We start from the raw sequence: 14079 nt of genomic DNA, 5'->3' as shown, positions 1-14079 counted from the left end.
TCACCAGCATTACTCTCTGTAGAGCAATTTGATACAAATTCAGTGCACTGAAAAATTAAGCCACAGTTGCTATGGCACCTCTGTATTAGGGACAACTACTGCCACAATAACTGGGGCCTCTCAGATCAGATCAGATCAGTCGCTCAGTCGTGTCCGACTCTTTGCGATCCCATGAATCGCAGCACACCATGCCTCCCTGTCCATCACCAACTCCCGGAGTTCACTCAGACTCACGTCCATCGAGTCAGTGATGCCATCCAGCCATCTCATCCTCTGTCGTCCCCTTCTCCTCCTGCCCCCAATCCCTTCCAGCATCAGTCTTTTCCAATGGGTCAACTCTTCGCATGAGGTGGCCAAAGTACTGGAGTTTCAGCTTTAGCATCATTCCTTCCAAAGAAATCCCAGGGCTGATCTCCTTGCAGTCCAAGGGACTCTCAAGAGTCTTCTCCAACACCACAGTTCAAAAGCATCAATACTGGGGCCTCTATTGTCCCGTAAATGGTAATACTTCAAAGTGCAGATGAGATGAGGCAAATGCATGGTTGTTCATGGAGCTACTTCTGAGACTGTCCTTCACTTAGGGACTCCTTTTGCTCCCTTTGAATTAAATTTCAATCAAATCAAGACCTCTAATTCTTTTCCATTCAAATTCCAGTTCTTTCTCAGATGCTCCATTATCCAGTCTCCCACAACACTACTTACATGATGTGTGAGATGGGTGGATAAGAGAAAGAAAAAAATAATCAAGGGTTTTTGTTTCAAATATTCCTTTTTCCTTTGAGAAGCATGAAAGGGATCTGTCGTTCCTTTAGGAAGGAATTAAATTGTATGAATGTTGTATGAATGTAAATTGTATCAATTGTATGAAAATTGTGAATTTCAGCCAATGAAATTAACAACACAAGTCACAGTTAAAACTGCTTGAATCACTCAAGTTCTAGCCAGATTCACCCAGTACAAACTATATAAACTGGTGCCAAGACCAGGAGATTGTGAGTGACAAATGCATTCTTCTGCATAATGGCAATATAATGCCAGAGCCTATGGGAAGGTTAAGCAACCAGAATGGGGTGGGGACGGGGTGGGGGAGGTTGGAGGAAGAGAGAGATCTGTGATATGAGGAGGGGAGATGCTAGAGGGTTGGGGAGAAAATAAAAGTCTATATTTGGTCATCAGGACAGGTGTATGAGGGAGGTAAGTGAGTGAGACTCAACCTCAGAAAGAGGGAAAATCAACCAAGAGCATAAAGGTCATACAAAATCTTTAGTAGTCAGCTACTCTCAGCCCAGGATCTAGCCATAGGTACTTTATCTGCAATTCATGCAAATTTAAATGCATTTACTAGCATATGTAAATGATATGCAGATGGTGTAAGGATATCTAAAAATGGAAGAGGTAAACTCTTCTAGCAAAGGTCAGTCTTTTCTGAAATTCATGAGATGGCAGCTTGTGATGAGAACATGAGGCAGAGAAAGTGGGAATTCAGGGAAATCTGCTGGAAAATCACGAGTAGTCAACTGTTTTTCTCAATTTATTCAAGTTATTTTAGGTGTTCTATAGGCAAGATAATTCACAATTTTCCAAAGCAGGACACATCTTTAAGACCCTACACCTTCTGTACCCTAAACCTTCTCCACGCAGGAGAAGGTTTCTGATTCCCACTGGCTCTTATTGGTCTCATTTTCTTCCTCCTAAAGAGATTCTTTCACAACCCACGTTTTCAGAGCACTCTCAAGGGCTGTCAATTACGTGTAAAAACATTGGGAAAGTGTCTCTTAGGTTTTGTGATTCCAACTTCAAACAGTCCCTATATCCATACAGAGAAAATTAACTACCTGCCACCTGAGAATCAGACTAAAACTTTATCTTATTACTCTTTTATCACCCTTAATAATATTAACAGAATCCATATCTGTGGCAATTATATATAGTTTACCAAAACATTTATTTACATTAACAATATGACCAACCTGGTAATCATTCAAAAAATTTAAAAGCTATTAATATATACTAGTAGAATTATTTAAGAGCAGAGACCCAAGCTCTAACTTCCACATGGCACCCTCTGATCAGACCATAGCTGAAGCCATCCTTTAAAAAGAAAAAACAAAATCTATAAAGCTTTTCGGAGTATCATTTGGGTTGCCTTCATTGATTTCCACAGAATAAATGCCACTGTGAGGTCAGACCTGTACAGTCATTCTCTGTAATAAAGGATTTTTTGTTATTTGGTCAAAGTCATGGGTACGTAAGGTGTGGGCAATCTTTGTGGACCAACCTCCTCTCTCTGGAGAAGCAAGGCTCTAAGCACCAGCACTTGGTAAAGCCAGGCTCTTGGTTCTTTCCTGAATACAGCAGTAAGGCATTCTGGTAATTGCAGTTCTTTCAAGGTAGTAAACTTACCGAAGCATGTGATCAGCATAGGAATTAATTTCTCATCTACTTGACCACAGGTTAATTAACTATGCAGGTGAATAGATGACATGGGAACAAATGAGCTCAAATTGTGATTCTGCCACATGGTGACAATAGCCACTTTAATTCACCTCTCCAGTCTCTGTCTCCGACAGTGGGTTGTTGTGAGCAGTAGATGAGAGGACCCACTGACGTGCTCACTGTATTAGCAGCTGTTTACACTGCATTCAAATGCAGCTGAGTAGCAACCCCACAGACATATAGATTATTTGTTTTTGTTTAAGTCAAACAGGGTCACAAAGATATTGATGTGGCGGGGGGAGGCTTTGCCAAGAATGCTTCTCCCCAAAGTCACAAAATGAACAGCAAGGTGGAGACTGTTAACCAGGTCTCACCCAAAATCAGGACCGTTTTCTTTCTATCACCTTGCATTCTTTGGTGACCTATTTTATGAGAAGAGAAATCAGCATGTATGTCCTGATCTAAGACATATTTTCTACCTCTCTATCTTTTATTAAGGATTATAATGGAAAAGGACAGCTACATGGATATTACACACACACACACACATTTATTTATCTTCAGTACACTGGAACAACAGGCTTCTACTGTAATTAACTGAATTGCTAAAACAAAAACATCATAACATCTCTTCTAGCTTGTAGAAACAAAAGTCTAACTTCAGTCCCTTATCTTACAAGGCATTTTATTTGAATAAGAAAGCAACCAATATCTAAATATTAATAATATCTTAATACTAAAATAAGCCCTTAGTTTGCAGTTTGATTATATTTTCAGCATATTCTTCTTCAGGGATCTATATATGGAGTGAAATAAACAAAACAACAGTGCTTTTCTCTTTAGTTTGTTTCCTGCTTAGCCTGTGGACACTGGCTGATCACACATGAATGGTGCTGGACGCCTTGTCCACCTCTCTGTAATAATAATACAAATAACACAGTGCTAGCACTGACCTCTCAAGGTCTCTGTGCTCTCAATTGTACATATTTCTGGATATAAGGAAACAAGAGAAATAGAAGGAGCCAAGGTGGAGGTTAGAGGAGAAGATGAAAAGAGAAAGATAAATAAATATACCTGTCTGGAAACCCTGCTCAAATGCTTAATCCATTATTTAAAAAGGATACTTATGTCTTTCTCTTACTGCAATTTCCATCTGCTTTAGAGGCTTTAGGAATTTGTGAGTTTGTTTTTTAAATAAGAAATTTAAATGGAAGCCACTATCAATTATTCATGTCAATAGTGCACTGTTTAGCATAAATTAAACCCAAACTTCATTGTAACCTATAGCATCAATCAGACCCTTTATCAGAACTGGTACTGTGAGCCCCAAGAAACTATGTCCCCAAGTCCTTGAAGAGAACACACTGAAACCGACAGAGGGAACAAAGGGCCTGAAAACTGTGCCGTTTAATCATGCTTATGAGCCCTGGAGAAGGCAATGGCACCCCACTCCAGTACTCTTGCCTGGAAAATCCCATGGACAGAGGAGCCTGGTGGGCTGCAGTCCATGGGGTCGCTAAGAGTCGGACACGACTGAGTGACTTCACTTTCACTTTTCACTTTCATGCATTGGAGAAGGAAATGGCAACCCACTCCAGTGTTCTTTCCTGGAGAATCCCAGCAATGGGGGAGCCTGGTGCGTGGCCATCTATGGGGTCGTTCAGAGTCGGACACGACTGAAGCGACTTAGCAGCAGCAGCAGCATGAGCCCTGGAATCATTCATACTGTAGTTTATTAAAGAAATACACTTCAGGTGTTAGGCTTACAGGAATTTGAGGTTAGACAACCACTTTCTGTATTTACTCAGCTCTCATTAAAGAATAAATAAACAGCCACCAAGACAACTCTTACAGGCGTAGTTATTTTCTTTCTTAGAGGTATCTGAGCTCTTTAATATTGGGTATAAAAATTTATTCCAGGGACTTATATCTTACTGTTAAAAAGTATATTCAAGGGACTTATATAGAGAAGCAGACAGGATTTGGGAAAATCAATGAGGAAGAATACAACATTCTAGACTAGCAACGCTGGGAAGTCAGCCTTAGGGCCACCTAAGGGGAAATATGATCATCTGGGACACAGCTAACCCCCAAGGGCTCGGCAAGGAGGGAGCAGAAAGTAAATACCCTTTCTTTACTCTTCTGCATCCCACTGATGTCTTGCTTGAATGTTCCACTGGCCAAACCCAGTGGAAAGCCAGAGGGCCAGGGAGTCCCTTAATGCAGTCCTCAGAGGTCAGCTTTCTGGGTGGAGGGTAAAAACTATCCAACACAAGGTTCATTATATATAACACCCTTTAATAGTTACTACTTTGGGATACATTTTGCTAATTCATCTAGATGAGCCAGTCAAGGTTGATACTTTTGCAACTTTTGTAGGACCAAACAGACATTTCATATCCCAAACACTGGAACTCATCTCAGAATCTGTTTTTGCCTCTCTATTCCCTATCTTGGTATGTGTGACCCCATTTACAATAGCAAAGGTTTTATTCACTAAAAGAAGTAAGTTCACAGATGCTGTGAAAATTCACTGGAGGGCATCCAACTCGGATGCAGGAGGTGAGAGAAGGCTTCCCAGGAGAAGTGATGCGAATGGAAGGGAAAGGAGGAATTACACGGATGCAGATGGTGGAAGGCTGAAAGAGTGTGGCGCTTCAGGGAACTGTGCAAGTCCTGCAGGGTTGATAAAGTGGGGGGAGGGGTGGGCACACAAAGCAGAACAGACTTAATAATGAGGGAAGAGGCGGGTCAGGAAGGATCTTGCATTTCAATAAAATTTCAAGGTATTAAATCTCCCTGACGGCTCAGATGGTAAAGAACCTGCCTGCAAAGTAGGACACCTGGTTAGATTCCCTGAGTCAAGAAGATCCCCTGGAGAAAGGAACGGCTAACCACTCCAGTATTCTTGCTTGGAGAATTCCACGGACAGAGGAACCTAGTGGGCCACAGTCCATGGGGTCGCAAAGAGTCGGACGTGACTGAGTGACTAATACTATCTTTGATTGAATATCTAAAAGATTTTTTAGTATTCTTATTTTGGTTCTAAAATACCACTTGAGCAGCAGGATGAGGTGAGACTGGAGACAGGGAGACCATCTAGGAGATTTTCCAAGGATGCAGGTGAGAAGAAGGGATTAGACTAACAGAAGGCTAGTGTGGATAACGGACAGGGGAGACGAGCATCAGTCTTTGGAGAGCTATAAAGAGGGGGACTTAAATGGTGAGGATGGTCAGGACTTGTGACTAATGGCTGGTGAGGGAAGGGACGGGAAGGCTGGCTTCTGGCCTGAGAGCAGACTTTTCCTACTGTTAATCAGTTTTCTGTGAGGCCCCAGACATGGACCACTTCCCAGAATCTAGAAGATGGTCCCAAATGTTACTTATTTCAACATACTGCATCATGAACCTATGTGATAGAAACAAATTTTATACAATGTTTGTTTTAGGTTCTCTCATGGACAAAAAATCTATAGACGTATACGGAAAGTATCAAGGTTATTTTTCACAACCATCTCTTTTGAACACATTTGGACTCTGGTATGTACATTTGTAGTCAACTTTACATAAATTCCTGGAGAAGGAAATGGCAACCCACTTCAGTATTCTTGCTTGGAAAATCCCATCGATGGAGGAGCCTGGTAGGCTATAGTCCATGGGGCTGCAAACAGTCGGACACAACTGAGCAACTTCACTTACTTAAATTCATGTGCTAATCATTGATCAAGTATATAGTAGGATTGTTGTGATTTTTGTTGTTTAGTTTCTAAGTCATGTCTGACTCTTTTGTGACCCCATAGACTGTAGCCTACCAGTCTCCTCTGTCCATGGGCTTTCCCAGGCAAGAATATTGGAACGGGTTGCCATTTCCTTCTCCATATAGAAGTATGAAAGTGAAAGTTTCTTAGTCATGTCTGACTCTTTGCAACCCCATGGACTGTACAGTCCATGGAATTCTCCAGGTCAGAATGCTGGAGTGGGTAGCTGTTCCCTTCTCTAGGGATCTTCCCAGCCCAGAGATCGAACCCAGGTCTCCCGCATTGCAGGCAGATTCTTTACCAGCTGAGCCACCAGGAAAGCCCAAGAATACTGAGTGGGTAGCTTATCCCTTCTCCAGCGGATCATCCTGATCCAGGAATCAAACTGGGGCCTCCTGCATTGCAGGTGGATTCTTTACCAGCTGAGCTACCAGGGAATCCTACATAGGAGTATATCACAGTGTTATTCTGTGAAAGGATAAGAGGAAATTTTTCAAAAATATTTGGAAAAAAACCAATCAGCCTCTGTTAATGGCCCCACTTCTTTTGGTCTTTTTGTCTGACCTACTTAGCTACAGGATAATTTTATCTGAACATGTGTGGCTAAATCCTGGGTATCAAGAAATGATGCTTCTACAGGCTAAGATTGTAGATTTCAAGTGTGGTCTTCTCTCCAGTGCCGAGATAAAATACTTGCTGTAACGGTAGACAGCACGGCCTACCTTCACCAGGTCTGCTTTTGAATACCATCTCCTGACAACAGTCCTCATCTGCAGGGATGAGAACGCAAAGGCCACACAACACGGTGACATTCTTAAAACCAGAAATGATGTGTGAAAAGGACACTAGAGAACCAGAAGAAATGTACTTCCATCCACCCTGGCTAAACCTTCCTGGGAATAGAGATAAGAGACAAAGATGAAAACTCCATTCCTTTTGGAAAATGAGTCTTTAACCTATGCATTGGTTTGTTTTGAAAGGAAATTAGATTCTGGGCTCACAAAGCACATATTCAAGATTCAACGTGTGGTCTCATCTCCCACTAAATATGTTGCTATGACTCTTCAGCAGAGGGAACATTTAAAAAGAAGCAACCTAGGGAAGGAAAAATCTAACTCAGACATCCATAATTCATTTATCAGAAATGGGAGTAGTGGCATGAAATGCCAGGAGGCTGTTTCATTTACAGGGAGGCATTTTCTATTTTAAACCTAGAACAATGCAGTCAGCTTTATTCTGCAAGTTAATATGAATGGAGGGAAAGTGAAATGGGAGAACAGGTTTAATGGTCTCTCTCAACCATGCTATTTCTTTAGTATCTGTTATTTAGGTTTGACACACCACTGTTTGGGGACTTGAAAAAAGTGATAAGAAAAGGACTTTGATAACTTTTTTTACTTCAGAGGTGATTTTCTTTACCCCAAAGCTTCAGTGCTAGAAATGTAATCAGGTAAATCTGAGACAGATGATTTGCATATAGTTTTGAGGGTACATTGTCTGTTAGTACAGTCGTCCCTTGGTATCCTCTGGACATTGGTTTCAGGGACTCCCTGCAGATACCAAACTCCAAGGATGCTCAAGTCCTTTACATAAAATGACACAGTACAGTCAGTCCTCCACACCCTCAGGCTCCACAGCACAGTTAGGAAGAGCCCACGACAGGACTAAAACTCTTCAGGTAACAGATTCTAAGTCATTTCCTAATTAGTTAGCAGCTTAGATTACTGCCTCATTGTATCCCCTAAGCACGTAACAGAGCCACTCAACAGGTAGTGTTTCAATCATTATCCACTGAATGAATGAACACACACAGCTAGGTGTCAAATAATTCCAAATATTCTCCGCAGCCTACCAGTCAGATTGTAAAATGAGAAGGTACTTGCACAACATATGCTTCAACTGCATTCAGGTGATGTTTAAAAATTCCTCCCCCTCACTCAGTTCAATTCAGTTGCTCAGTTGTGTCAGATTCTTTGCGACTCCCATGGATTGCAGCACACGAGGCCTCCCTGTCCATCATCAACTCCCACAGTTTATTCAAACTCATGTCCATTGAGTCAGTGATGCCATCCAACCATCTCATCCTCTGTCGTCCCCTTCTCCCACCTTCAATCTTTTCCAGAATCAGGGTCTTTTTAAATGAGTCAGTTCTTCGCATCAGGTGGCCAAAGTATTGGAGTTTCAGCTTCAGCATTAGTCCTTCCAATGAATATTCAGGACTGAGTGGATCCTTTAGGATGGACTGGTTTGATCTCCTTGCTGTCCAAGGGACTCTCAAGAGTCTTCTCCAACACCACAGTTCAAAAGCATCAATTCTTCAGCACTCAGCTTTCTTTATAGTCCAACTTTCACATCCATACATAACTACTGGAAAAACCATAGCTTCACTTTAAATTTAAGGCACCATGATTGAGTAAAGGGAAATGGAATATTGGATGGAATTAAAGAGAAGCAGATTTGGCGACTTCCGTGGTCCCAAGTGACTCAGTGGTAAAGAATCTGCTTGTCAACACAGGAGATGCAGGAGATATGGGTTCAATCCCTGGGTTGGGATGATCCCCTGGAAAGGAAATGGCAACCCACTCCAGTATTCTTGCCTGGGAAATTCCATGGACAGGGGAGCCTGGCTGGTTACAATCCATGGGGTCATAAAGGAGTCACACATGACTTAGTGACTGAGCATGCACACACAAACTCTCTACCTAATGCTCACCATCAGCAAATAGTTCATGGTCCTGCACCCATCCACAGACCACACTGAGTAGCACTGCCCTAGATTAACATTCCTCCTAACTGGTGGTCAAGTGGCTAAGATTCTGTGCTCCCAATATAGGGAGCCCAGGTTCATTCACTGGTCAGAGAGCTAGATCCCACATGCCTCAACTAAAGATTCCACACGCTGCAATGAAGAAAAGACTCGGCACAGCCAAATAAATAAATATTATTTTTTCAAAAAAGCAGATTTACTGTCTACCAAATGAGTCATGGTTCCCAGCCCCAATAGAATCATAAAGCACATCTAAACCTCTAACCATGGAAATAAACAAAGGCTTCCAAGTCTTAATTGAAATTTATAATGTTCATATGTACATGTATTTTGAGACAATTATAATTTTAACTGATTATTTATTGAGAACTGGATGTAGGAACTGAATAATTACAATAAGTTATAATTATCTAGTACCTATTATATAGTCAGCCCTACGTCTGCTGTTTTACATATTTTCTTGCTAATCTTTGGAAGTATTATTATGCCCATTTCAGAGATTTCTAAAAATACTAACGCTCAGAATAGTTAAGCCTAAAGTCTTAGAAAAGACTTTTGAGAGTCCCTTGGACTGCAAGGAGATTCAACCAGTCCATCCTAAAGGAAATCAGTCCTGGGTGTTCATTGGAAGGACTGATGTTGAAGCTGAAATTCCAATACTTTGGCCACCTGATCCAAAGAGCTGACTCATTTGAAAAGACCCTGATGCTGGGAAAGATTGAGGGCAGGAGGAGAAGGGGATGGCAGAGGATGAGATGGTTGGATGGCATCACCAACTCGATGGACATGGGTTTGGGTGGACTCCGGGAGTTGGTGATGGACAGGGAGGCCTGGCGTGCTGCGGTTCATGAGGTCACAAAGAGTTGAACTTTGCTGAGAGACTGAACTGAAAGACCATAAAGCTATTAGGGTGAACCAAAGCTAAAAGTCAAGTCTCGAACTACAAACCACTCTTTATTTTCTGATGTCAAGTGACTTCTACTAATACAGAATTATCTAAGGACCCACTCTTAAAAGACAGATCCATCAATTATATTTATAATTATGGTCTAGTGAACAGAGATGATATTTTAACCCAAAATGCCTAAATTTGGCCAAAAAGTTCATTTGGGTTTAGCCAACCCAATACATGCTTGTGGTTAGCCAAGAAAAATTGGGCAGCACTAGTGAGCTTCCCCGGAGAAAGCAACGGCAACCTACTCCAGTGTTCTTGCCACGAGAATCCCAGGGACGGGGGAGTCTGGTGGGCTGCTGTCTATGGGCTCGCACAGAGTCGGACATGACTAAAGTGACTTAGCAGCAACAGCAGCGAGCTTCCCGAGTGGGCAGTGATAGAGAATATGCCTGCCAATGTAGGAGACACAAGAGACGTGGGTTCGATCCCTGGATCAGGAAGATCCCCTGGAATAAGAAATGACAACCCATTCCAGTATCGCTGCCTAGAAAATTCCATGGGCAAAGGAGCCTCACGGGCTACAGTCCATGGGGTTGCAAAAGAGTCAGACACGACCAAGCATGCACACATGTGTCTTGGATGTGCATGGATTGATAGGGCCATCTGATGCCCCAGGTGACTGATGGTTTTCATAAAACAGAGGCAGGAGTGCGGGTGCTGCACTCTGGAAAATGTCATATTTCACTGTCAAGGCTACAAACCTAAGCACACATCCAGAACATGCCTGTGTCCTCTAACACTCATACCCACATTACACGAAAGAGCACTACTTAGAACGGGTCAAAACAGCACACACTAGGATATACCAGTGTGACCAGGAAGATAGCTACTCTTCTTGAGCAAAGGTCTTGGCAAGCAACCAAGTTTGAAAGGTGTCCTCACAAAGGATACAGTTTTTAAAAGACAGCCAGTAAAAAAGCCATCAAAGCCAACACTCAAAGAATTGTCTTCACATACACACTTTGTGGCCAGCACCGTTAGTCACAGGACTGATACACCTTAGGAGAATAGTTTTGATACAAAACTCACCACATCTAGATTCAGACAGAACTGGCTACAGGGCACTACACACTTGCAGTTCCCCTCTACAGCACCCCTGTCCCTTCACACTCTGTACAAGTATTCGTTGGGTGTTAACTGCATCTTGACTTTACTCGAGCTTTCCTGTTTCTCTTTTCTCTATACACACAAATGTTGATGAGATAACTTTAGCCAATGGATATGGCATAATCAGTTCTACTATAATGCTTGCCTTGAAAACAAAACAAAAATTTGCAATAACATTGACATATTACAGAATGATCTGAATATAATGTGAAATTTGCATTTGTTTATGAACAGTTTTGTATCAGAAACTCTAGGTGAATGTAGAGAACATACCAAGTTGCAATGAGCACCGTAGGAATACAGGAAACACACAGAACTACACACCTCAGGAACACAATGTGTCTACATCTGATGCTGTTGTTTCCTCTCTGACCTCGAATAACCCTCCTTCCACTTCATAATAACTTGCAAGCTTCCATGCTTCCAAAGACCATCCTGGAGGGTATCCTCCACTCTAGTGAATTGTACTCCTTCCTCCCAGCCTATTTCATTATTTTCCTATTTTCTCTTCCTCAAATTTTTCATCTTTATCTCATTTTTTCTTCCTCTTTTTCTCTTGCACACACAGTGGCAAGCATGTGAGTAGAAGCAGATGCAATGGGCACACACTTCTATAAGCCAATTTCAGGTCTTAATCAAGATAAAGTGACAGGAGGGGCAGAATAGGGGTGGGGGAGTGGGAGGTTCAAACTACTGGGTGTAAAATAAGCTACAAAGATGTTTTTTATAACACAGGAAATACTTAATAATAAATATTTTGTAATAACTGTAAATGGAGTATAACTTCTATAAATTGTATGAAAATAAAACAGCACAGCTAAAGAAGTCAGTGTCACAACAGAATTATAAACAAACTAGTTAGAATTTAATTTCATAATGATAAGACCACAGATTAAGTATAAAACTGATGGAAAGGGACTCTGAACCCAACCTAGCTCTCTGAATTATATTCTTTCCATTTTGAAGTACCAGACTGGCACACACTTTTTTTTTAGCCTTCTTTATGACAAGATGTCAAAGGTCAGCTCAGCACTCTGTATTATCAAACTGTTTTGGTCAATAATTCAATCTTTCATTCTCTCAAACTTACTGTTATTGAAACCAATTATCTCTAGTCACAACTCATTGAAATGAAAGGTACTTGGATCATTTTCCTTTTCATTACCTTAAGAACTTAGCCTTGTGTATAATATACAGAGCAAGAGCTTATAAACAAACCACTTGAGTTGGATTCTTTGCTTCCTAACATCTCCATCTCTTACTACCTGTTTAATCCTTGTCCACTTGACCTATCTGGGCCTTTTTCTTTTTGCTTCACATCTAAGGATTGCTGGGAGAGTTTTTATATAAGATAAAGTGCCACATTGATTAGTTTTATATATTTCTTAATCACTTAAAATGAATAAAACTGGGCTATTATTTTTAATAGGTGCCTACCATTTTTCTGTGCATGTCATTGATGAAGTTTCTGAGTGTGAGCTCCAACCACATTTTCCTATTACTCTGTGGTTTTAGACTTTGCATAGCGCGAGTATTTTTAGGAGCGTATATGTTGCACTAGGGGAGAAGGCAATGGCACCCCATTCCAGTGCTCTTGCCTGGAAAATCCCATGGATGGAGGAGCCTGGTAGGCTGCAGTCCATGGGGTCGCAGAGAGTCGGACACGACTGAGCGACTTCACTTTCACTTTTCACTTTCATGCACTGGAGAAGGAAATGGCAACCCACTCCAGTGTTCTTGCCTGGAGAATCCCAGGGACGGGGGAGCCTGGTGGGCTGCTGTCTATGGGGTCGCACAGAGTCAGACATGACTGAAGCAACTTAGCAGCAGCAGCAGAAGCAGCATGTTGCACTAGAGTAGACTGCACTAGAGAGTGAAATTTATCACAGGTGACCTTTTAAATATGGAAGCTTCAAGTTTCTTTTTCAGTGTTTCATGTTAGTTTGCTAATTAGGTTAAGTAAATTAGCTCACGTTGTCTCAAATTATTGATCATAACTTTAAACAGTGTAATCTAGACAGTAATGACCAGGCTTGATGGAAAACTATCCAGTTTACTTCAGGGCCCTTTCTTTTGTTTCAAAAGTTCTGGAAAATTCTATCTACATCAATTTGTATATTAATGCTTTCACCACCGAATCTGATTTATAACATTGATTCAATTGCTAATATTATCAAATAGCATATTTTTCACGGTAACTTTTTCAAGGCTTCTTTGTAAATGGTTAAGAAGGGGGAAGGGAACACCCCATGCATAGTCACAATTATCCAGGCTGCATGATTTTATCTAAATTTATCGACTTAATCAAATAATACCAGGTGAGAAAATTTTCCCTTAGGAAAAATGCAGGGTAGAAACTGTACATAATAAATGAACAAAACACCTCTCTTTATAACTTTTGTGATCCCAAACAAAAATAGGTAAGTAAAAATTCAGATGATAGTATCTAAATCACAATATTATCCTGAAAAAACTTTGAAGTAAAAGCCCAAATTTTAATGTGATCTAGATATTAGAAACATTCTACTAATCTTTGAAAAATACCTGGGTCATCATAAGCAAGAAATGATTGTGCATTTCATTTGCTTTCCAAAAACTACCGTACTAACTGGAAAGTGTAAATGTGGCTACATGGGCTCTTACCTTGGAGAATAAGAGTGATAATGTGCTCCATACATGAAAAGCCATATAGGTATCGCAGGCATGTTAGTAAAGAATATAATTACTGCAGAGTAGAAGACAGAAAAAAGAAGCAAACCAGAAAGCCCTGGCAGAGACCTCAGGTACAACATTCAATTCAATATGTTGAACTGGACAGAGTAAAGTCCAGGGGACACTTTGTTTTGCCTCTCCCTTGAGCATCCCTATTCTTAAACAAGTGGGTCACAGGCCAGTGACCACATGAGGAGCAATATTCCCCAGGCACATCCTCAAGTTATTCCCCTGGATTCTTTCTGCAACCATTCTTACCATGGGGACCACCCGGTTTTATATCCAGAAACTTTAGCAGAAAGACACTTGTTTATCTTACAGCAAAGTAGGGATAATTTGTTACC

At 41.2% G+C, this 14079-nt stretch overlaps 1 protein-coding gene across 3 annotated transcripts in view; it reads right to left on the bottom strand.

Moving 5' to 3' along the window:
* The window catches only part of PCSK5 (proprotein convertase subtilisin/kexin type 5), a 519637-nt gene that overhangs the window by 360472 nt on the left and 145086 nt on the right, over positions 1 to 14079 (bottom strand). The window lies entirely within an intron of this gene.

The sequence above is a fragment of the Bos indicus x Bos taurus genome, chromosome 8 (genome assembly GCF_003369695.1).
Source record: "Bos indicus x Bos taurus breed Angus x Brahman F1 hybrid chromosome 8, Bos_hybrid_MaternalHap_v2.0, whole genome shotgun sequence".
Taxonomy (NCBI): domain Eukaryota; kingdom Metazoa; phylum Chordata; class Mammalia; order Artiodactyla; family Bovidae; genus Bos; species Bos indicus x Bos taurus.
Note: the sequence above shows the minus strand (reverse complement) of the source record. Positions and strands in the feature narration are given on the sequence as shown.